This window comes from Nannospalax galili, unplaced genomic scaffold (assembly GCF_000622305.1).
Source record: "Nannospalax galili isolate Female #2095 unplaced genomic scaffold, S.galili_v1.0 scaffold14, whole genome shotgun sequence".
Classification (NCBI taxonomy): domain Eukaryota; kingdom Metazoa; phylum Chordata; class Mammalia; order Rodentia; family Spalacidae; genus Nannospalax; species Nannospalax galili.
The window spans coordinates 514,687-536,653 of NW_008336953.1; the positions used below are offsets into that span (position 1 = coordinate 514,687).

Sequence of the window (21,967 nt, forward strand, 5' to 3'; positions counted from 1 at the left end):
TTTGGTCTTTTTGAGACAGGGTCTCCCAGTAGCCCCAGCTGGCCTGGAACTCACTGTGTAGACCAGGCTGGCTTTAAACTTTCAGAGATCCACCTGCCTATGCCTCCTGAGTGCTGGGATTAAAGGCATGCGCCACCATGCCCAGCTGAATTTTATTTTTATCTTTTGATTTATATTTAATGTGTATGAGTGTTTTTGTTTGCATGTATATAGGTGCACCACATGTGTGTAATGCCCATAGAGGCCAGAAGAGGACGTTGAATCCCTTGGAACTGGAGTTAAAGGCAGTAGTTAGCCACTATATTGGTACTAGGAACTGAATCTGGATCCTCTGCAAGAGCAGCCAGTGCTCTTAACCATCTCTCCAGCTCCTTGAATTTTATTTTTGATTGGTAATAAGACCTTTTGTTTTACATTAGGGATTTTTAAGATTTCTGGTCTTAATTTGATTATGATCTATTATAGTTTAGATTTCCTGTTTGGCATAGTTGATATTTATTAGGGTATCTTTTTATGTATATTTATAATTATTTTGTTAAGATTTATTTTATTTTTAATTATGTGTATGTGTGTGAATATGTGCTGCATGTGTGCAGGTGCCTCTGGAGACCAGATGGCATTGGATCCTCTGGAACTGGAATTAATAGGTGACTGTGAGTTGCCAAATGTGGGTTCTGAGAACTAAACTTGGGACCTCTGGAAAAGCAGCCAGTGCTCTTAACTACTAAGCCATCTCTAGCATCTTGTTTTTTTTTTTTTTTTTTTTTTTTTTTTTTTTTTTTGGTCTCCCTGTAGCCCGAGCTGGCCTGGAACTCACTACATAGATTAGGCTGGCCTCAAACTCACAGAGATCCACCTGGTCTTGCCATGGAGTCCTGGCTGGCCCGAATCTTGCTGTGTAGGCCAGGTTGGCCTCAAACTTGGAATGAACCGCCTTCTACCTTCCTGTGCTAGGATGATAGGATTATAGATGTGAGTCAACATACCTGGTTTATGTTTGTCTTTTGAGACAGGGTCTCCCTATAGCCCTGGCTGGCCTGGGATTTGCTGTGTAGACCAGGCTGGCCTTGAACTCACAGAGATTGACCTACCTCTGCCTCGTGGGATTAAAGGCGTGCACCACCATGCCCAGGTTATGTTTATAATTTTAACTAAATGTAAAAAGTATTTACTATTACTTTCTCAGATTATTTTTCCTGTATTACTCCCTTTACTGGTTTTATTATTTTTATTTTATGTGTATGAGTGTATTGCCTGCATGTATATAAGGCATTGCCTGTTGTGCAGTGCCCACGGAGGTCGGAAGAGGGAGTCAAATTCCCCTGGAAGTAGTTACCGATGGTTGTTAGCCTCTGTGTGGGTGCTGGGAACTGAACCCAGGTCCTCTGTAGAGCAGCCAGTGCTCTCAACAGCAGCCATCTCTCCAGTCCCTGCTTTACTGGTTTTAATTATTTGGCTTCTTGATGTCATTTCACAGCTAACTTAAGTTCACTTTTTAACATTTCTTCCCTTTTGTTTCCATTTATGTTCTTTTGTTCTGTTTTTTTTTTTTTTTTTTTTTTTTTTTTTTTTCCTACAGTGCAGCCGTGGCTGGCCTAGAACTCGTTATATAGACCAGGATGGCTCCAAACTCGAGAGAGATCCTCTTTCCTCTGCCTCCTGAGTGCTGGGGTTAAAGGCCACACTCAGCTTCAATTAAGTTATTAGATATTGCTTTGGGCGGGGGGGATGCTGGGGATATGGCTCGGGGTAAAGTGCTTGTTGCATGAGTATAAGAACCTGGGTTCTAATACCTTAACACTCATAAACATCCAGGAGTGGTGTTCAGTGCCGGAAGGCAGGTGTTAGCAGGATCCTGGGGGCTGGCTAGCCAACCAGTCTACAAATTAGTAAGAAACCCTATCTCCAAAAAAAATAAGGTAGAGAGTCATAGAGGAAGATACCGGATGTCAACCTCTGACTTTTATGCACACAAACATACATGGGTACTTGCACACACATATATACTTTCAAATACATGCATATGCACACAGAATATTACCTGGTTTTATGTGCTGTAGATCTCATAGTGTTTCATCTTAAACCTGTGATTTTCATCTTTTAAAGTTCAAATTTTTATTTTTGTTTTTTGATGTAGCATCTCATGTAGTGTAGACTGGCTTTGAATTCTTGGTCCTTCTACCTGATCCTCTTAAGTGTTGGGATTGCAAAATTAAAAAAAAAATTATATGTATGAGAGTTATGCCTGCACGTGTATAAGTGAACTCATGTTGTGCATTGCCCATGGAGGTCGAAAGAGAGCGTCAGATCCTCTGGAACCTGGAGTACAGACGGTTGTTAGCTGCTATGTGGGTGAACCCAGGTCCTCTGCAAGAGCAGCCAGTGCTCTTAACTGCTGAGTCATCTCTCCAGCCCCCTAGTTCAAATTTTTAAAACTTGCATGTTTATTACTTGTCTGCTTCCTCTAGCTTTCTGGTTATGACTAAACTTATTATAAGTAAAGGATTTATCTAATTGTTTTCTGTATTTCAGGACTGATTCAGTTCTTAATTCATTATGGAGTAAAATTTTCTGCTGTATAAGCTTTGTTATTTTTTTTGTGGGTGGTGTATGTGTTTATATATACATGTATGCAGATGTATGTGCCTATGTAAATGCAGAGGCCATAGGGGAATTTTGGGTGTCCTCTCACTCGTAACCTTATTCGGTTCATAGGATTTTTCACTGAACCTGGAGATTGCTGGTTTTCGGCTAGGCTGACTATTCAGCAGTTCCCAGTAATCCTCTTGTCCTTTGTACTCTGCTAAGTGCTATTTATTTATTTATTATTTTTATCTTATCTGTATGAATGTCTTACCTAAAGTATGTAAGTATACCCATGTGCCCATGTTGTTCAGTGCTGACGGAGGCCAGAAAAAAGCTTTAGATCCCCTTGAACTCGAGTTAGAGATGGTTGTTAGCCACTGTGTGGGTGTTGGTTGGGAACTGAACCCTGGTCTTCTATAAGAGCAGCCAGTACTCTTAACTACTGAGCTATCTTTCCAACCACCAAACCTTTTTTTTTAAAGACTTTTTACTACGTTTTGGGGTGTGTGTTTGTGTGTGTGTGTGTACATGTATGAGTACGTGTATGTGTACGTGTATGTGTATATAAACAGATGCCATGGCTCACATGTGAAATCCAGAGAACAGCTTGTGGCGTTAGTTCCCTCCTTCCACCATGTAGACACTGAGGATCACACTCTGCTCATCAAATGAAGGTGGTTGGTGCCAAGGTTGGCAGCAAGTGCCCTCTGCCTTCTGAGTCATCTCATTGGCCCCAGTTACACCTACTTTTATACACCTAGAAATGCTTATAAACTTTGTTCTTTGGTTAAGTTACTGAGAAATAGTGTGTTCTAAATGCTGGGACCAAAGGTATATGCCACCACACCTACCTTTTTATTACATATTTATAAATTTGTGTATGTATGTGTTTTTGTATGTATGTATCTGTTATTGTTTGGATGTAGAAGCCAGAGGACAACTTGCAGGAATAATACCAGGCTGACCTTGATCTCAGAGATCTGCCTGCCTCTGCCTCCTGAGTGCTGGGATTAAAGACAGAGACCACCACAGCCAGCCAAAGATTTATTTTTACATTATGAGTATGTGTGGGCATGTGCAAGTGATATGGGTGCCTGAGGAGGCCAGAAGAAGGCATCAGATTCTTGAAGCTGTAGTTATTAGGTCATTGTGAGCTACCAGACATGGGTACTGGGATCTCAGCTCCAGTCCTCTACAAGAGCATCAAATGCTCTTGACTGCTGAGCCATCTTTCCAGTCTCCTGAGTTAATTTTCTTCTTTAAAAAAAAAAAAAAAAAAAAAAAAAAATTTTACGTGTGTGTGTGTGTGTGTGTGTGTGTGTGTGTGTGTGTGTCTGAGTGACTGACGAACTGTCTCTCTGCAAGTGATAGTGTGCATGCCATAGTGTGTATGTGGAGGTCAGAGGACAACCTTTGGGAATCTGTTCTCTTTTCTACCATGGGTTCCAGCTTTTTCTACCATGGGTTCTAGGTATTGAATTCAGGTCATCAGGCTTACTTGTTGAGCACTTTGACCCACTGAGCCATCTTGCCAGTCGTCTTCTATTTCTTTTCTGACCCCTCTGATGCAATGTGAATTATTACATATTCCATTTTGGTTTTGGGGAATATGTTTTGTTGACTTTGTGTAAGGTTAGACGTGGTTCCTTCTGATTCTTAGTAGGTACTTCTCATCCTGGCCTTGGGGATAGCTCCCTCACATGTAAGTGCTGATTTGGTATTGAACTAAAAAAAACTCTAGGACGAGCCTTTGTAGATCTCTCATTTCTCTCTCTCTCCAGCTCTCTACTTATTGCTGGTCTCACTTGTGAGCTCTAGCCACCTTGGCTTCCTTGGACTCCCAGCTCCATTTCCTCAACTTGGGGAACCACAGGCTCTGTCTGGGTTCCTCCTCCCTGTCCTCGGCCTGGAAACTCTCTCAAGGCAGTAAGCTGGGCACTTGTGTGGCTTGTGTCATGTTTCTTGTCTCCCAGAGATCATTGTCTTGTTGCTTGTCTGATATCTTCAGTGCTATTGTTTTATTCATTTTGTTAGGTGTTTATTATTTCATACAAGAAAGCTAAATCTAGTTTCTTTTATTCACCCCATCTTGACTGGAACAGTGTCACTGTAATGCTTTTGGGTTTTCATAATGGCTAGTTGATACTGAGCATGTTTAGTTTCTGTATTGACCTTTTCAGTTTTCTTGAAGAGTTTGTTCAGACCTTCAGTCTTTTTCATCTCTTCATCTATTTTAATTTATACAAGGTCGTTATTTGTTGGAGATACTGGTCTGTGTTAGATAAATGTTTTATAAATACTTCCTCAATCTGTGTAGTTTTACCTATTTATTTTCTAATTGTGCCCTGTAAGTGGAAATATTTAACTCTAAAGTCTAATTTGTCAGTGTTTTCTTTTATAGTTATTGCTTACTGTGAGCTAAGACACTTTGCCTAACCCTGAAGTCATGAAGGTAATTTCCTTTCAAATTTTTATTTTTGCTAATTTATATTGAGGTCTATGACTCAGTTTAAATTACTTTTTTTTTTTTTTTAAATAGGTTTCAGTTTTTGTGCATAACTATCTAGTTATTTTTGGATGCTTTGTAAAAAGATTCTTTTTTACTGAATTGATTTGATGGGACACATGGTTGCATATTGGGTCCCTACTTCAGGAATTTTACTTTTTTTATTTTTGTTCACTAGCCTTACTTCATTATCATTCTAATCCAATTATTTGTGACTTTATAATAAATATTGAAGCTAAAATTCCAAGTCCTTTAACCTTTTTCTTTCTCAAGATTGTATACTCTAAGCCTTTCACATTTCTTTTTAAACATGAGCTTTTCCATTGTGACTGGTTGTTTTGAATCTAGATCAGTTCTAGGAGAATTAACAGTTTTAAGTCTTTATCCATATCATATAGAATGTATATTTGTTTGTATGTATGTATGTATGTATGTATGTATGTATGTATGTATGTATGTGTGTATGTATCTGTCTATCTACTTAACTTTTTGTTTTTGCTTTTGTCTTTTTGAGACAGGGTCTCAGTATGTAGCCTGGCTGAAAGTTGTTACATAGACCAGGCTGACCTGGAACACCAAGAGATCTGCCTGCCTCTGCCTCTGTAATGCTGAGATTAAAGGAGTGTGCTCTGCCATCATGGCCATCTCTATTTTCGAAGAGGACATTTTGCAGGAGTTGGTTCTCTTCCTTCTCACCATGTGGGTCTCGGATCAAACTCTCAGGTCATCAGGTTTGGTAGCAAGCACCTTTGCCTGCTGAGTCATCTCACTAGCCTCTGGCCCTATTTTATAAATTTGTTTTTTTGAGACAGGATCTTGCCATATAGTCCAATCTGATTTTGAACTTGGAATCCTTCTGAATGCTAAGATTACGGGATGCATTATTTTTTTTTTTTTTTTTTTTGTAGTCTTCCTGAGTGCTAAGATACTGATATGTACCTCCATGCTAGACTAAAATTGCAATTTTTGATTATTCTTAGAAATTAAATAGAATTGATTTTTTTATTTTTGTTTTGTTTTTGAGACAGGGTCTCACTGTGTAGCCCTGGCTGGCCTGGAACTCACTATGTAGACCTGGCAGGCCTGGAATTCACAGAAGCTTGTCACTACACCAGTACCTTTTCTTCCCCTAAATGTATTGATTAACATTGCACATTAAGTAACTTTAACTCTAGTAGTTTTGGAATAAATTTCTTAAACTTTTCTAGTAGGTGATCATGTCAGAAATCACAGTTTTGCCTCAGGGATAACAGCTTAGGAGTAGAGCACATGCCTTCCATGCATGAGGTCCTGGGCTTTATCCTTATATTGCAGAAACCACCACCACCACTCACAGTCTTACTTCTTCTGTTCCCATTATGTTTTTCCCAAGGACCCCATGGCACAAAGGTAGCACGTCTGACTCATGGAATGTACTTAATCTTATTTCTGTTGACTTTTTTTTTTTTTTTGGTCTTTTTGAGACAGGGTCTCCCTGTAGCCCCAGCTGTCCTGGAACTCACTATGTAGACCAGGATGGCCTTGTACTCACAGAGATCTGCCTGCTTCTGCCTTCCAAGTGCTGGGATTAAAGGGGTGCGCTACCATGCCTGGCTATTTCTGTTGACTTTTTAAAAAAAATTATTTAAATTTTATGTGTATGAGTATTTTGTGTGTAAGTGCATCACATGCATGCAATGCCCATAGAGACCAGAAGAGGGTGTTGGAATCCCTGGAACTGGAGTTAGGGACAAATGTGAGCTGCCATGTAAGCTCTGGGAACTGAACCTGGGTCCTCTGCAAGTGCAGCCAGTGCTTTTTAACCACTGAGCCATCTTACCAGCCCCTGACTTTTTTTTTTAAGTTTATTTTTATGTGTATGAGTGTTTTGCTTGCATATATTTATTTGCACTGTCTATGTGAAGTGCCCACAGAGGCCAGAAAAGGGTGTCAGATCTCCTTGAACTGGAGTTACATATGATTGTTAACCTCCATGTGGGTGCTGGGAATTGAACTTGGGTCCTCTTCAAGAGTAGCCAGTGCTCCCTTAACTGCTCAGCCATCTCTTCAGCCCTTATTGTTTTATTTTTAAATGGTATATTAATTTTGTATTCATAGCATTGACTTTTTCTGATATGTTCACTTATATTATTGAATTCAAATTGTTAATATTAAGTAGTTTTTGCATTTATATAAATGAGTTTTGGAATTTTCTGTTTTTATTTGTAAGGGTTTGTTTGGCATTGTTGCTTTTTATTGTTACTGTTTGTTCTTTGCTGTTTGCTTTTTGAGATAGGATCTCATGTGACCCAGGCTGACCTTGAACTTGCTATATAGCCAAGACTGGCCTTGAACTTGATCTTATTGCCTCCTATGTTCTGAGATTATAAGCATATATCACCTCCGTAGTTATTATTAATGAATCGTAGTACTATTTATTTTATCTATTTGTGTGTATGTGTGTGTGTGTGTGTGTGTGTGTGTGTGTATCTATATGTGTGTGTATGTGTAGATCTGAAAACAGCTTGAGGGAGTTGGTTCTCTACCAGGTGGGTTTTGGGGATCAAACTCAGGTACTTAGGCTTGGGACCTGGTGCCTTTACTCACTGAGCCATTTTGCTGGCCTTAGTCTAGTCTTTTATACATACTTTAGATGGAATCCTATCTCATTAATTTTACCTTTTCTCTAATATCAGCAAACATTCTCTATGTTTAAATCATTTTAATTTCATTGTGTCTTGGGCTGGGCATGGTGGTGCATATAATCCTAGGACTCAGAAGGCAGAGGCAAGAAAATTGCTCTAAATTCCAGGCCAGTCTGGGTCTACATAGCAGTTTGAGACTAGCCGGGGCTGCATAGTGAGACCCTGTCTCAAAAATAATTTGCTTTTCTTCATTATGTCTTGTTTTATGGACAAGAACACAGCCTTTGATGGCAAATGTATCATGTTTATCTAAAAAAATGTGTTCTATACACTTGCTCCTAGTATAAAAAAGGACACGTCTTTCTTGTGTTTTGGGGGAGGGGAGTTTGGCCTTGTCTTGTTGGTTACAAAAATGAGTATGTTGAACTGTCCTGCTTTGCTTGGAATTGTCTGTCTCTTGCCTAATTTGTTTTGTTTGTTCGTTTGTTTTGGTAGAGACAAGGTGTATGTACCCCTGGTTGACCTTGAATTTGTTGTGTTGCTGAGAATCCTCCTGCCTTCACCTCCCAAATACTTTGTTTTAAATCTTTGTTAGTTATGCGCATTTATGATCATGTCGTCTTCATTTTTTGATTATTATCATCACCTTTATCTTTACTATGTAGCCACTCACAATCTTTTGTTTGTATTTTTAGCTATTTGCTTTCAACCTATTTATGTCTTTGTTTACACAAGTACTACTTTTGCTGGGAATTGAACCTATGGCTTTGTGTGTGCTATGCGAGTACTCTGTCACTGCACTATATCCCCAGCCTTTCTTTTGCAATTAATTAATTTTATGTGTGTGGGCACATGTGTGTGAAGGGTAGAAGACAACTTGCTGGTGTCAGTTCTTGCCACCATGTAAATCCTGGAATGGAATTTAGGTTGTGAGACTTGACTGCAAGTGCCTTGACCTGCTGAGCCATTTCACTGATCATCCAGCTGTACTTTCTGCTGAGACATGTTTGGTCTCTTAACCTTTTGTGTAATGATAGAGTTTGGGTTGAGGGTTACTCTTTTATAAAATTTTGTGTCTTATTTATTGATTTATTGTGCATGTTTATGTACATGTATGTGTGTGAGTGTGTGTACATGTATGTACTTGTACATATGGAGGCCAGGGGTCAGTGTTGGGTGTCTTCCTCAGTTGCTCTCCACCTTACTTTTTGAGACAGGGTCTTTTACTAAACCTTGACCTTTTGGCCAGCATGAGCATGGCTGTCCAGCAAGCCCCAAGGATCTTTCATCACCTTCTCAGTGTTGGAATTATAGCTATGAACTGCCATGCCTGGCTTTTATGTGGGTGTAGGGATCCAAGCTTAGGTTCTCATGCTTGTGTGGCAAGCACTTTATAAACTGAGCCATCTGTCCTGTCCTGATTTTGTTGCTGGTGTTTTGGTCTGTTTTAGTGACAGGGTCTCCCAGTAGTTCCAGCTGGCCTGGAACTCACTATACAGACCAGACTGGCCTCAATCTCACAGAGATCCACCTGCCTCTGACTCCCAAGGGCTAGGATTAAAGGTGTGCACCGCCACACCTTGGCTTGATTTTTTTTGTTTGTTTGTTGTTTTGGAACCAGGTTCTCATTTTGTTGCTCATTGTGGTCTGGAGCTCATAAACTAGCCCAGACTGACCTTGAACTTGAGGCTTTGTTTTATCTCAGTTTCACAAGTACTGGGATTACAGGTATAAGCCAGGACACCTGACTATGTCTTTTTCATTTTTAACATGTTTTTCTATAAACAATTTTTTTTTTTTTTTGGTGACAGGGTTTCCCTGTAGCCTCAAGTGGTCTAGAACTCACTGTGTAGACCAGGCTGGCCTTGAACTCACAGAGATCAGCCTGCCTCTGCCTCCTGAGTGCTGGGACTAAAGGTGCGGTGCGCACCACCACATCTGGCTTTGCTATAAATAATTTATAAAAATATTTTAGAATTACTTTAATAATACACAACTCATGAAATATACAGTTCATTTGAAATGTGATACTTCTGGGTTTTTTGTATACATACATATATATACGTATATATATGTGTATATATGTGTGTGTGTGTGTGTGTATATATATAATATATATTCATGTGTGTGTTCTGGCAAGGTTGATAGCAGGTATTTTCCTCAATCACTTTCCATCGTTTATTATTTTTATTTTTTTATGTGTATGAGTATATTGCTTGCATGTATATAAATGCACTCATGTCATGCAATGTCGGAAGAGGACATTGGATCCCTTGGAACTAAAATTAGAGATGGTTTTTAGCTGACTTGTGGTGCTAGGAATCAAACCCAGGTTCTCTGCAAGAGCAGCCAGTGCTCTTAACCACTGAGTCAGCTCTCTAGCCCTTCTACCTTCTTATTTGAGAGGGTCTCCCCATGAGCCTGGAGCTGTACAGTCTGCTAGACCCACTGCCAGTGAGTCCAGGATCCACTTTCCAGTACTGGGTTTCTAAGCTTGTGCTGTGTTGCCACATATTTTCAAGGCCAGTCTGCTTTACAAAGGGCACACCAGGTCAGCATGCGGTACATAGCAAGGGGTCCATTATGGCACGGAGGTTATAATGGAGCAGAGCAGCTTACCTCATGACAGGCCTGAAGCAGGAAAGGGGCATGCTAGCACTCCTCTTTCCATTTTATCTCATCTAGGCCTCTGTCCTACAGGAAGGATGTTGTCAACCCAGCTCAGGATGGGTCTCCCTGCCTCTGGAATCACCCTGTCAGACACTCTCATAGATATTCCTGAGTGTCCTAGGATATTCTAAATCCTGTTGTCAGTAAAGATTAACTATAATACAGTTACTATAACTTCGCTGTCTACAAATATTGATTGGATATATATGCGTACATAGGTATATACAAATCTGTGCTTACATTGAGTACTTTTTCTTTCAGTACTCTATTACATTTATTTTGTGGATGGGGAGGGTACACCATGGCTTATGTGTGGTCAGAGAACAACTTGTGGGATTTGGTACTTTCCTTCCATGATCAAACTCAGGTCATCAGAGTTGGTAGCAGGTGCCTTTAGGAGTTGAGCCATCTTCCTTTTGGCCCTCTTTGAGCACTGTAAGGGATTATTTTACTTCCTTTTTTATTTTGCGTTTAATCTAGGCAGTGCTGTATCACTGAGCTGCATTTATAGCCTTCTTTTTTTTTTTTGAGAGTCTTGCTATGTCTCATGGGCCTGGTATGCCCTTTGTAGGGCAGGCTGGCATTGAGAGCTTGTGGTGGTTCTCCTGCTTTTACCTTTCCAATGCATTGGAGATCATCCCCCATTTAAAAAGAAATTGATACTAATATTTTTAATCTGTGTGTGTGTGTGCGCATGTGTATGCATGTTTGCCATGACATTTGTGTGGATGTCAGACGACAACCTCATCTTCCACTTTGTTTTTTAATGTAGGGGTTTTGTTTGCAACTGTGTATGCTAAGTTAGCCTACTGGTGAATTTCCGTAGACTCTCTTTTCTCCTCCTTCCATCTTGCTCTAATGTGCTGGGATTACAGATGCTTGCTTCTGTGCTCAGCTTTACATGGGTTCTGGGGATCTGGACTAGGCTCCTCTAACTTGGTTGTTGCAAGCTCATATCCACTGGACCATCTCCCCAACCTTGAAATTGGTACACTTTAAAAAATACTCTTATTTTTATGTATATGAGTGCATTACCTTTTTGTCTGAGTGCACCTGTGTCATGCAATGCCCATGGAGGTCAGAAGAGGGTGTCAAATCCCCTGGAACTGTAGTTATGGATGGTTGTTAGCTGCCATGTGGGTGCTGGGAATCTAACCCGGGTTCTCTGCAAGAGCAGCCAGTGCTCTTAACCACTGACCCATCTCTCCAGCCTGGAAATTGGTACACTTTTAAAAATCAGAGAGTTGATTGATTGGTTGGATCCAAACTGACTTTTATGTATTTTGGTTACCTGTTTAAATTTCATTTTTTTTGTTGTGTTTTTTTTTTTTTTTTTTTTTTTTTCTTAGCTGGGCTGGTGGCTTGCCCTGTGCATGTGTTAAGGTTAACAGAAGATTTGAGTTGGCGCATATATAAAAGTAGGCTGCTTTCCAAGCCTTAGTCTTGTCCTGTTTGGGATTCAGATCTCAGTTGACAGTCACTAAAATTATTCTGAACTTTCTGTTCTGGTTCTTAGGTATTGGGATTACAGCTGCCTCTATGGGCTGGTTGTGTCTTGCCTTCAGGCTAAAACTTTTATTTATTTAGACAGGGTTTCCCTAGTCCCAGTCCTCCAGCTAGGCTGGCTTTGATCTCACAGAGATCTGCCTTCCTGTGCCTCCTGAGGTCTCGGATTAAAGGTGTGCATCACCACATGTGGTGTCAGGCTAAAGGTTTTAACAGATGATAAACTCTGGGACTGGAGATGTGGCTTAGCAATTAAGTATACTTTCTGCTCTTACAGAAGACCCAGGTTCAGTTCCCAGCACCCACATAATGGCTCCATAGGCACTAGACTCACATGTGGTGCATTTATATAGATGCAGGCAGAACAGTCACACATAAAATGAAAACAAATCTTTTTTTTTTTTTTTTTTTTAATTTTTTAAAAAGAGCATTCTTAGGCTGATCCTTTTACTAGTTTTATACTTCCTGTAGATTCTGGGTGCTTTCTAGGTGACTTTGCATTTCAGATTTCATAGTTGTCCGTTATGATTTGCCCTCTTACAAGCTTACCACTTAGTGGGGGTTTTTCATTTGTTTGTTTTTGAGACAAAGTTTCATTGTAGAGCCCTGGCTGGACTGGAAGTCACTATGTAGACCAGGGTAGCCTTGAACTCACAGAGATCTGTCTGCCTCTGCTTCCCGAGTGCTGGGATTAAAGGCACGCACTACCATGCCTGGCACTCTTTCACTTTTTGAGATAGGCCTTTATGAAGCTCATGTTGGCCTCAAATTTACTATGTTGCTGAGGATAATCTTGAACTCCTGATCCTCCTGTTTTCACCTTCCAAGTGCTGGGATTACAATATATTACTGCCACACCTGCCCTGTTTCATAGCTTTAACACCCCACCTCCCCTTTTCCTCAGTCTCACTGCTTATCCCTTGTTGGCTTGGAGTCAAGTGTTGACCAGGATGGCCTGAAACTCACATAGTTGACTCCCTCTTCCTTCAGAGTGCTAGGATTTAATGCATGTGCCACCACATTGGAAAGTTGGTTCTTTATTGTAGTAGAATCCAGACCTATTTGACTAGTTAATATATTTAAACCAAATGTTAAACCTTTTGGGTCTATGTAAAGAGGATTAAAAAAAAAAAATTTATGTGTATGAGTGTTGTACCTGCATGTATGTAAGGTTACCACATGAGTGCAATGCCCACAGAGGCCAGAAGAGGGTGTCAAATCCCCCAGAACTGGAGTTATGGACAGTTGCTAGCCACCCTGTGGGTCCTGGGCACTGAACTTAGGTCCTCTGCAGGAGCAGCTTGTGCTCTTAATGGCTGAGCCATTTCCAGCCACCACCCTCCCCCCACTTTTCTTTTTAAGGAAAAAAAAATGATTTCTCACTGTGGCCTAACCTGGCTTTGAACTCAGAGAAATCCTGCTTCAGCCTCCTGTGTTGGGATTTTTTTTTTTTTTTTTTTTTTTTTTTTTTTTTTTTTACTGGCCAAGGCTCAAGCGATTCTTCTGCCTCAGTCTCCCAGGTAGCACCGCCTCAAACTCACACAGATCCGCCTGCCTTTGCCTCAGGCTTACGGCTTGTGCCACCATGCCTGGCGAGTGTTGGGATTATTGATGTGTGCTACTTTGCCTGGCCTTTTATTTCAAGGAGGTTTTGCCATGTTGTCCAAGATGGTCTTATTCCTGGGCTCAATTCATTCTCCTGCAGCCTCCCAGCGTATGTCTGCTACTCTAAGTATCTACCACCACACTTAGTTTTGTTTTTATTAATACAACCTTCAGGATTTTGGTTGTTTTGTGAAGAGGTCTCATTTTGGTAGCTAGGCTATCCTGGAACTCACTCATGGCATTCCTGCTTCCTAAACCTTCCATGTCTGCCTTTTAATATAAACTTAGAAAAAGATAATGATAGGATTTTTAAAGTTAAAATGTACTTTTAAGTAAGTTATCTTGTACTCTGAGGAAAATTGCTATTGAGAAGTTATTTTGCAATAAACAGTTATTTTATGAGAAATGTCCTGGAATATTCTTGGTGGCAGTGAATATAAATGCTATTGTGTTTTTGTGAGTTTTAAAGTTACAGGGAACATATGCCTTTGGTAATCTGAAAAAAAATCTTCATTTCCTTTTCCTTTTTTAGGGGGTAAGTACAGTCTTTCAAAAAAATACTAAAAGCTCATGTGGTGTAGTATTTAAAAAATATTTTGTAGTTAATATTATTTTATCAAATTAAATATTGATTACCAAAAACATATTAGCAATAGTGAATGTAGTTAATTAATTAGAGACTAGGCCTCACAATGTAGTACAATGATGACCTTGAACTTGCCATCCTCCTGCCTCAGTGTTCCATGCTTTGGTATTAATAGTTGTGTATAGCTATGCCTGGCTTAATTCATTTTCTGTATTGGTATAATTTGTCTTCATTGAGGGCAGACTTGAGCATTGGCTGTCTTATACAGAATGTTCTGTATCCTTCTACTTAAAACCTGGCTCTTTGCTTTTGCTTTTGCTTTTGCTTTTGCTTTTGCTTTTGCTTTGTGAGACAGGATCTCAGTGTGGTGGCTCTCTCACATGCTAGGGTTACAATACCAACCACACCTGGCTTGATGTTCTTTCCTGAGGGTTCTTATATATTACAGACTGAGCATCTCTCATCTGAAAATTTTGAGTCTGAAATACTCCAAAATCTAAACACCTTTTGAACATTAATTTCAGATTTTGAAGTTTTTGAATTAGCAATGCTTAGCTGAGCTGGTAAAGTATATATAAATATTCAGAAAACAGAAAACCTCCAAAATCTTCCAGTTACAGGCATTTTGGATGAGGGTTATCTCTCTTATATTCTTTTTCCATCTTCCCTTTTAGTTCTCTTTCTGTAAGAAATTTGCTTTTTCTTTTTGTTTTCCCTTTCCCTTTCCCTCTCTCCTGTATTCATCACCCTGTGTTGTTCAGCACCTAGGAACTTGCTGTTTAGCTCAGACTGGTCTGGATATGGGGCAGTCCTCCTACCTCTGCCCCACAAGTGTGATTATAGGTGTACGCTACCATGTCTGGATTGAAGCCTGCATTCCTTTATAGCTTAGAACCATTCTAAAGGATATATAAGCATGAGTTTATTAAACTATGACATACTGTGATAATTCAGTGACTGATGTGGAAATGTGATAGTTGGTTTTGAGGTTTTTTTGCCTCTGTTGAGATGATCATGTAATGTTTCTCCCTGATTCTGTCAGGAATTACACTAGTTTATTTTTGAAAGTAAGAAAACCTATTTTCCTGTAATAAAAATTACTATTGGATTCACTTGGGTAATATTTTGTTCAGAATTTTGGCATCTGTTCATAATAGAAATTAAGCTGTGATTTGCATTTATAGTACTGTCAGATTTTGGCATTAATGTTATATTGATTTTCTGATAAGTTGGGAAGTATTTTTAGGGGGCATTTGTATAAGATAAAATTATATAATCTTTAAATATTTGGTAAGAATCACTGGGAAGCATTTTTTGAGTTTTCAAAAGATTATAAGATCTTTTTTTTTTAAACTAAGTTTTTAATTTTGTATTGTTGATTGGTTTTGGTACACTGTAAATTTTGCCAATTCTTTGGTTTCATCTGGATTTTAAATTTTATTGGCTAAAAATTCTTCATTATTTTCTTAATTTTTTTTTAAACAAGATCATAAGCTGCTTAAGTTCTAAGAAATGTGCCCTAGGTTCTTTTGTCATTATGTGAACATCATAGTGTGTACATATATAAATCTGATGGTATAGCTTAATATGCCATTAGATGGTGTTATTGCCTCTAGGTTACAGACCTACATTGTGTTACATGAATACTGTAGATGGTTATAATGTAGTAAGTTTTTGTATATCTCATTACAGAAAAGGAATCATAAAAATATGATATAAGAGATAAAAATGGTTCACCTGTATAGGGTCCCTAATGAGTAAAGGTTGCAGGACTTGAGTCATTGAATGAGTGGTGAGTGAGTGTGAAGGCCTAGGACAGATGGTGCATTATTCTACACTAGCACTAAATGTACAGAATTTGTTTAGTTAATAAGTCTAGTATATAAACTTCTCATTGTTTTCTCTTTTTGACTTTTTGTAGGAACATTAGTTTGAAACATACAGCTATATAAAAGTTTTCTATGAGTGACATTAAGTTTACAGAAAAAAATATTTTCTTATTTTGTAAACTTTTTTTTCTAGTTACAGAGATTTTTTTTTTAAACCTTTAAACTTTTTTGATAGAAAATAAGGCAGAAACAACATACATTAGCCTAGTTGTACACAGGGTCAAGGGTTATCAATATCACTGTTTTACACTTCCACAAACTGTCTCCCTGAAAGGTCTTCAGGCCCTTCATGGAGGACTGAACATGTGGCTTAATGGTGGACTGCTTGCCTCACATGAGTGAGGAGCCGAATTGAGTCTTCAGCACTGCAAAAAACAAAACAATCCCTCCCCAAACTACTGTCACCAACAAAATCCATGGAGCTGTTATCATCTATGATAACAGTGCCTTCAAGAATAACCTCCTTAAGGACCTGGCAGAATTTACAGTTACCCCTTTTTTGAGTAAATAGACTACAAACTAAATAAACTAAAAGTATAGTACACTATCAAGTATTACATTCTATGTATATAATTGTATTTGTATAGCATAGTCAGTGGTAGTACAGTAAGTTCATTTAGACCAGCATCACTACAAACATGTGAATAATGCATGGTATTGGGATTTATCATGGCTATGATGTCACTAGGCATGACAAAAATTTTCCTTCCTAGTAATCTTATGGGAACATGGGTTGTACATATGGTCTGTCATTGATCAAATTGTTGTACTTTGTGTGACTGCATTGTCAGCTGCAATTATGATAGAAAATAAATACAGTTAGTAGACTTGGACTGCCAGACATCATAACTTGACAGCTCAGTAGTATAGAGTGCTGGCTGTTTACTTTCATGTTGGCTTGGCTTACTGGGAACTATGGCTCCCCTCAGAATATGGTTACACATGCTGCTAGCCTAGAGGGACTTCCACATTTGAAGTTCTATTTTTATTCAATGCACTCTGCTTTGCACCATTGTAAAGTTAAAGAAATTTTCTTTTGGTCTTTTTGAGACAGGGTCTCCCTGTTTCCCCAGCTGTCCTGGAACTCACTATGTAGACCCAGCTGGCCTTGAACTCACAGAGATCCGCCTGTATTTGCCTCCCGAGTGCTGGGATTAAAGGCGTGCGCCACCACACCCGGCAAGTTAAAAATTTTTAAGTCAGGTTATTGTAAATTGTAGACTGCAATTTAAAAATTTTTTTGGAAGTTTGTGTTGTAAATGTTTTGCCTGCATGTATGTAAGTGCATCACGTGTGTACAATGCTCTCAGAGGTCAGAAGATTGTGTCAGATCTCCTGGAACTGGAGTGATGGACAGTTGCTAATGGCCATGTGGGAGCTGTGAGCTGAACCTGGATCATTTACAAGAGGACAGTGCTCATAACATTGAATCACCCTTCTAGCCCCAGACTGTGTTCTTGTTGAGTATCGTATTATGTGATGAATAGATCCTCAATGTTTTAAAAAGATTTTATCTTTTTCCTTGGTTTTAAAATTGATCATTATATGGCTTCTTCAAGAAAATTATATATTAATTTTTTAAATGTGTTTGAGTGTTTTGCCTGTGTGTATGTAAATACACCTGTGTTGTGCAGTGCCCTTGGAGGCCAGAAGAGTGCATCAGATTCCCTGGAACTGGAGTTATAGATGGTTGTTAGCTGCCATGTGGGTGCTGGAAACTGAACCTGCACCCTCTGCAAGAGCAGCCTGTTAACTGCTGAGCTGTCTCCAGTCCCGTGTAGCTCCTTTTACATTAGTTTAGGTTTTTTGAGACTCTTGAATTAAAAAGTCATGTGTTTTATCAAGCTATGGGAATTGGGAACCATTGTTTCTTCACATATGCCCTGCCCATTCTTCTTTGCCTGTGGAAATCCTGTTATTCATGTCTGAAGGCAGGATTGTGTCCTGCCAGGTATTGCCCACAGTTTTGTTTTCCTTCTGGAAACTATAATTTCAATTGGTTTATCTTTAATTTTGCTTTGTTTTTCCTTCTGTTAATCTGTATTTGCTGTTGACGTTGATGTGGGTATTTTGTTTTATTTTTGGGTCTTAGCATATGTAAGACAAGTTAAAGTCTTAACCCAGAACATCGCAGTGTTATGCTTCTGCATGAGGAGTTTCTGTTAATTTCTCTTGTGAATGGGCTATACTTTTTTATTTTTCATTTTTGAGTACTTGTGAGTGTACACCTGTGTATGTGCACATGGTATGTCTACCCATGTGTATGTATGAAGCCCAGAGGTTGATGTTTAGTGTCTTCCTTTACCACATTTTTGTTGTTGTTGATGTTTAGTGTCTTCCTTTACCACATTATTATTGTTGTTTTGTTTTGTTTTGTTTTGTTTTGAGAAAAGGTCTCCCTGTAGTCTCATCTGGCTCACTATGTAAACCAGGCTCATTTCATCTCAAAGATCCACCTGCCTCTCTGCCTTCTGTAGTGCTGGGATTAAAAGTGTGAGTCACCACGACCAGACCTTGGATTTTTGTTTGTTTGGTCTCACTTATGTTTCTGTGGCTGGCCTGGAACTCATAGAGATTCACCTGCCACCATTCCTGGGTACAACCTTACTTTTTGAAAAAGGGTCTCTCATAGAACCTGATGTTCACTGATTGTCTAGACTGACTGGCCAGCAAACTCTGGCCTCCTATATTTGCTTCCCAGCACTGGAACACAGGCATATACCACCATATCCAGCTTTTTGTGTAGGTTCTGGGAATCTGAATTCAGGTCCTTACGTGTGCATAATAAACACTTTCCCCTCCGACCCATCTTCTCAGTTACCCATGTTTTTTTCCTTTTTGTATGCTCTGTAATTTATTTTAGAATGTATATATTGCACTGGGGTTATAACTCAGTCTTAGGGTGCTTGCCTAGCATATAGGTGGCCCTGAGTTCTGTCTCCAGCAGTATAAAACCAAAACTGGACATACTCAATATTTTAATGAAGTAACTGTGAAAGTGAAATTCTACCTTCCTGCCAGGGTTAGGTTTTGTTGCTTTTTATACTCTGAAATTTTATTTTTCTTTATTTTTATATTTTATGTGTATGAATATTGCCTGCATGTGTGTAAGTGCATGTCATGCAGTGCCCTCAGAGGTCAGAGGAGGGCGTTGGATCCTCTGGAACTGAAATTAATGATGGTTGTTAACACAAAATGGGTGCTGTGAATTGAACCCAGGCCCTCTGCAAGATCAGCCAGTATTCTTTTCTTAAATTTTTTATAAATTTAAATTTTATGTGTATGTATGTATTGTCTGCATGTAGGTAATGTGTCATGCAATGCCCTTGGAGGTCAGAAGAACACGTTGGATTTACCCCAAAACTGGAGTTAATGGATGGTTGTTAACCACCATTTGGGTTCTGGGAATCGAACCCGGGTCCTCTGCAAAAGCAGTCAGTGCTCTTAACTATCTCTTCAGCCGTTCTCTGTTTTTAAAAAAATATTTTTATTTTATTTATTTTTAAAAAATATTTTATTTATTATTTTTATTTTATGTGTATGAGTGTACTGCCTGCATGTATGTGAGTGCACCCGTGTCATGCAGCGGAGGTCAGAAGGTGGCTCAGTGGTTAAGAACACTGGCTGTTCTTGCAGAGGACCCAGATTTGAATCCCAGCATCCACATGGCAGCTAACAATGGTCTGTAACTCCAGTTCCATGGGATCCAACAGCCTCTTCTGTCCTCCTCGGGCATTTCACGACATGGGTGTGCTTACCTACATGCAGTCATAGCACTCATAAACATTTAAAAAAAAAATACATATATCAAGTCTAATTTGTGTTCCTCAAATGCTCTTGGGTATGGGTCTATCCACTGGATCTTGGTCAACCTACCTTATGTCACACCCTTAAAGAACACTGACTCCCTCTCCCATCAGCTATCAATTGCCAGTAGTTCCTCAGCTAGGGCTGGGGCTTCTTGCCCACCTCCCCCTCCATGCTGGGTTTTTGTTTGTTTTGAGCTAGACCAGGTCTTGTGCATGCTTTCACAAATGCTGTGGGTTCATGTGTGCAACTGCCTGATTGTTTCTGGAAAACATGGTTTCCTTGTGTTCATACACCACCTTTGGCTCTTAAAATTTTTTCCAGCCCCTCTTCTGAAATGATCCTGAGCCTTAGGAGGAGAGGGTGTGATATAGCAGTTTCATTTGGAGCTGAGCACTCCACAGTCTCTTGTTCTCTGCACCTTGACCAGTTGCGGGTCTCCTTGTTAATCCTCACTTATTACAAGAAGAAATGTCTCTTGCCCTTTCCTGTGACCTTTTAAGGTTGACACAGTACTTTAAGAGGCCAACACTGAAGGGTAAAGGAAGTCTCTATAAAACCCAGAGAAGAGACTGTACATCTCTTTGGATCCTGTCTGGAGTCGCACTGCACACAGATTAAAATTAAATAAATAAATAAATAAATAATAAATAGCTTGTGGGCTGGTGGCTCTGTGACAGTTCAGAGATTCACTAATCTAAGGGTATAACAATAAGTCATTTGGTTATGACTTAACACTATGTCCATTTGGCAGAATAATAGTAATAGGTTTTCATTTCTAGCCTGTGACCTGTCTAGCCACAGGTTCTCAGCCCTGATAACAGTATGGGCGCCATCTTGTGAAGCAGGTCTTAAATTCAAGTAGAAAGTAGTTGTTTACTTCTGCAACATTCATGCCACTATAGCCCTAGTGGGAATATCTTACCAGGCCAGTTGTTACCATAGCTCGCAGGGTTCACAACTTGGTAAAGTTGATGATTACTTTTCTCTTCCAGTAGCATGCACAGCACCTTCCAGCACTATGAAAGCTGGTCAGTAGAGATGAGACTTTGCAATTGGTACCAGCTTGATTTCTCCTTGTTCTATGATTCACATATGTAATGTCTTCAGCAGTAGGGTCTAACTGTCAAGTTCTGGCAGGTAACCAAGAGCCAGTATTGTTTCAGGATCCATGGGACTTCCTTGGGTCAACAGCTTCAAAAGAGGGTATCCATTCCTGGCATTGGGATTTTTATTTGCTATCTTGTGGTGTCTGATAGGGGCATTGTCCTATTATAGGGTAATCCCAATTCAACTCGTTTTATATTGAATATGTATATATTTTACGAAGCTTCTACAGTAATAGTTTTCTAAATGCCACTCCAATTGTTTAGTACTACTGTTTAATCAGTGTAATAATGTGACTAATAACTATTCTGTTTGAGTTTGGTTAATTTCATTAAATACCTTTTTGGCCAGATCTTTTTGTCTCTATTTATACAGTTATTTACATTTGTGTATGAGTTGCCCTGAGAATTAGTTTTCATTACTGTAACTAATTTAATGCTACTATTAAATTTAGTAGTATGTGCATACACGTCACATAAAATGTAGAATGAGGCAGAAGCAGGCGGGTCTCTGTGAGTTCAAGGCCAGCCTGGTCTACATAGTTGAGTTCCAGGCCAGCTGGGACTGCAGGGAGACCCTGTCTCAAGAAAAAAGAAAAATGCAGAATGAATGCCTGTAGATATCTTTTTACATTATTCCTTCCTAAGTCTTTTATAATTTTTTATTATGAAATATATGTCCATCAAAGACCCTACTACACAGTGTTTTACTTTTGTGTATATGTGTGTGCATATGTATGTGAGTGGGTGTGCAGGCATATGCATGTATGTGGAGGCCAGATGTCCATGTCAGGTGTTCTTTATTACTCTCTGCATAACACTGAGGCCCAGGGACCTGCCTTTCTCCACTTCCACTGCACCCACAAGGCCGGGGTTATAGACACATACTTTTATGTGGGTTCTGGAGATCTGAATTAAGAATCTCATGCTGCCAGGCCTGGTGGTGCATGCCTTTAATCCCAGCATTTGGGAGGCAGAGGTAGGTAGATCACTATAAATTCAAGGCCAGCCTGGTTTACATAGTGAGTTCCAGGCCAGCTGGGGCTACAGGAAGATCGTGTCTCAAAAAGACCAAAATAATT

At 39.5% G+C, this 21,967-nt stretch overlaps 1 protein-coding gene and 1 non-coding gene across 12 annotated transcripts in view; both read left to right on the plus strand.

Moving 5' to 3' along the window:
• Mllt10 (MLLT10 histone lysine methyltransferase DOT1L cofactor) overlaps positions 1–21,967 on the plus strand; it is a 193,024-nt gene that overhangs the window by 29,954 nt on the left and 141,103 nt on the right. The window lies entirely within an intron of this gene.
• Positions 20,270–20,388, plus strand: LOC115070141. Its single transcript, XR_003849348.1, has one exon. It is a non-coding gene; the product is annotated as a small nucleolar RNA SNORA26 (small nucleolar RNA).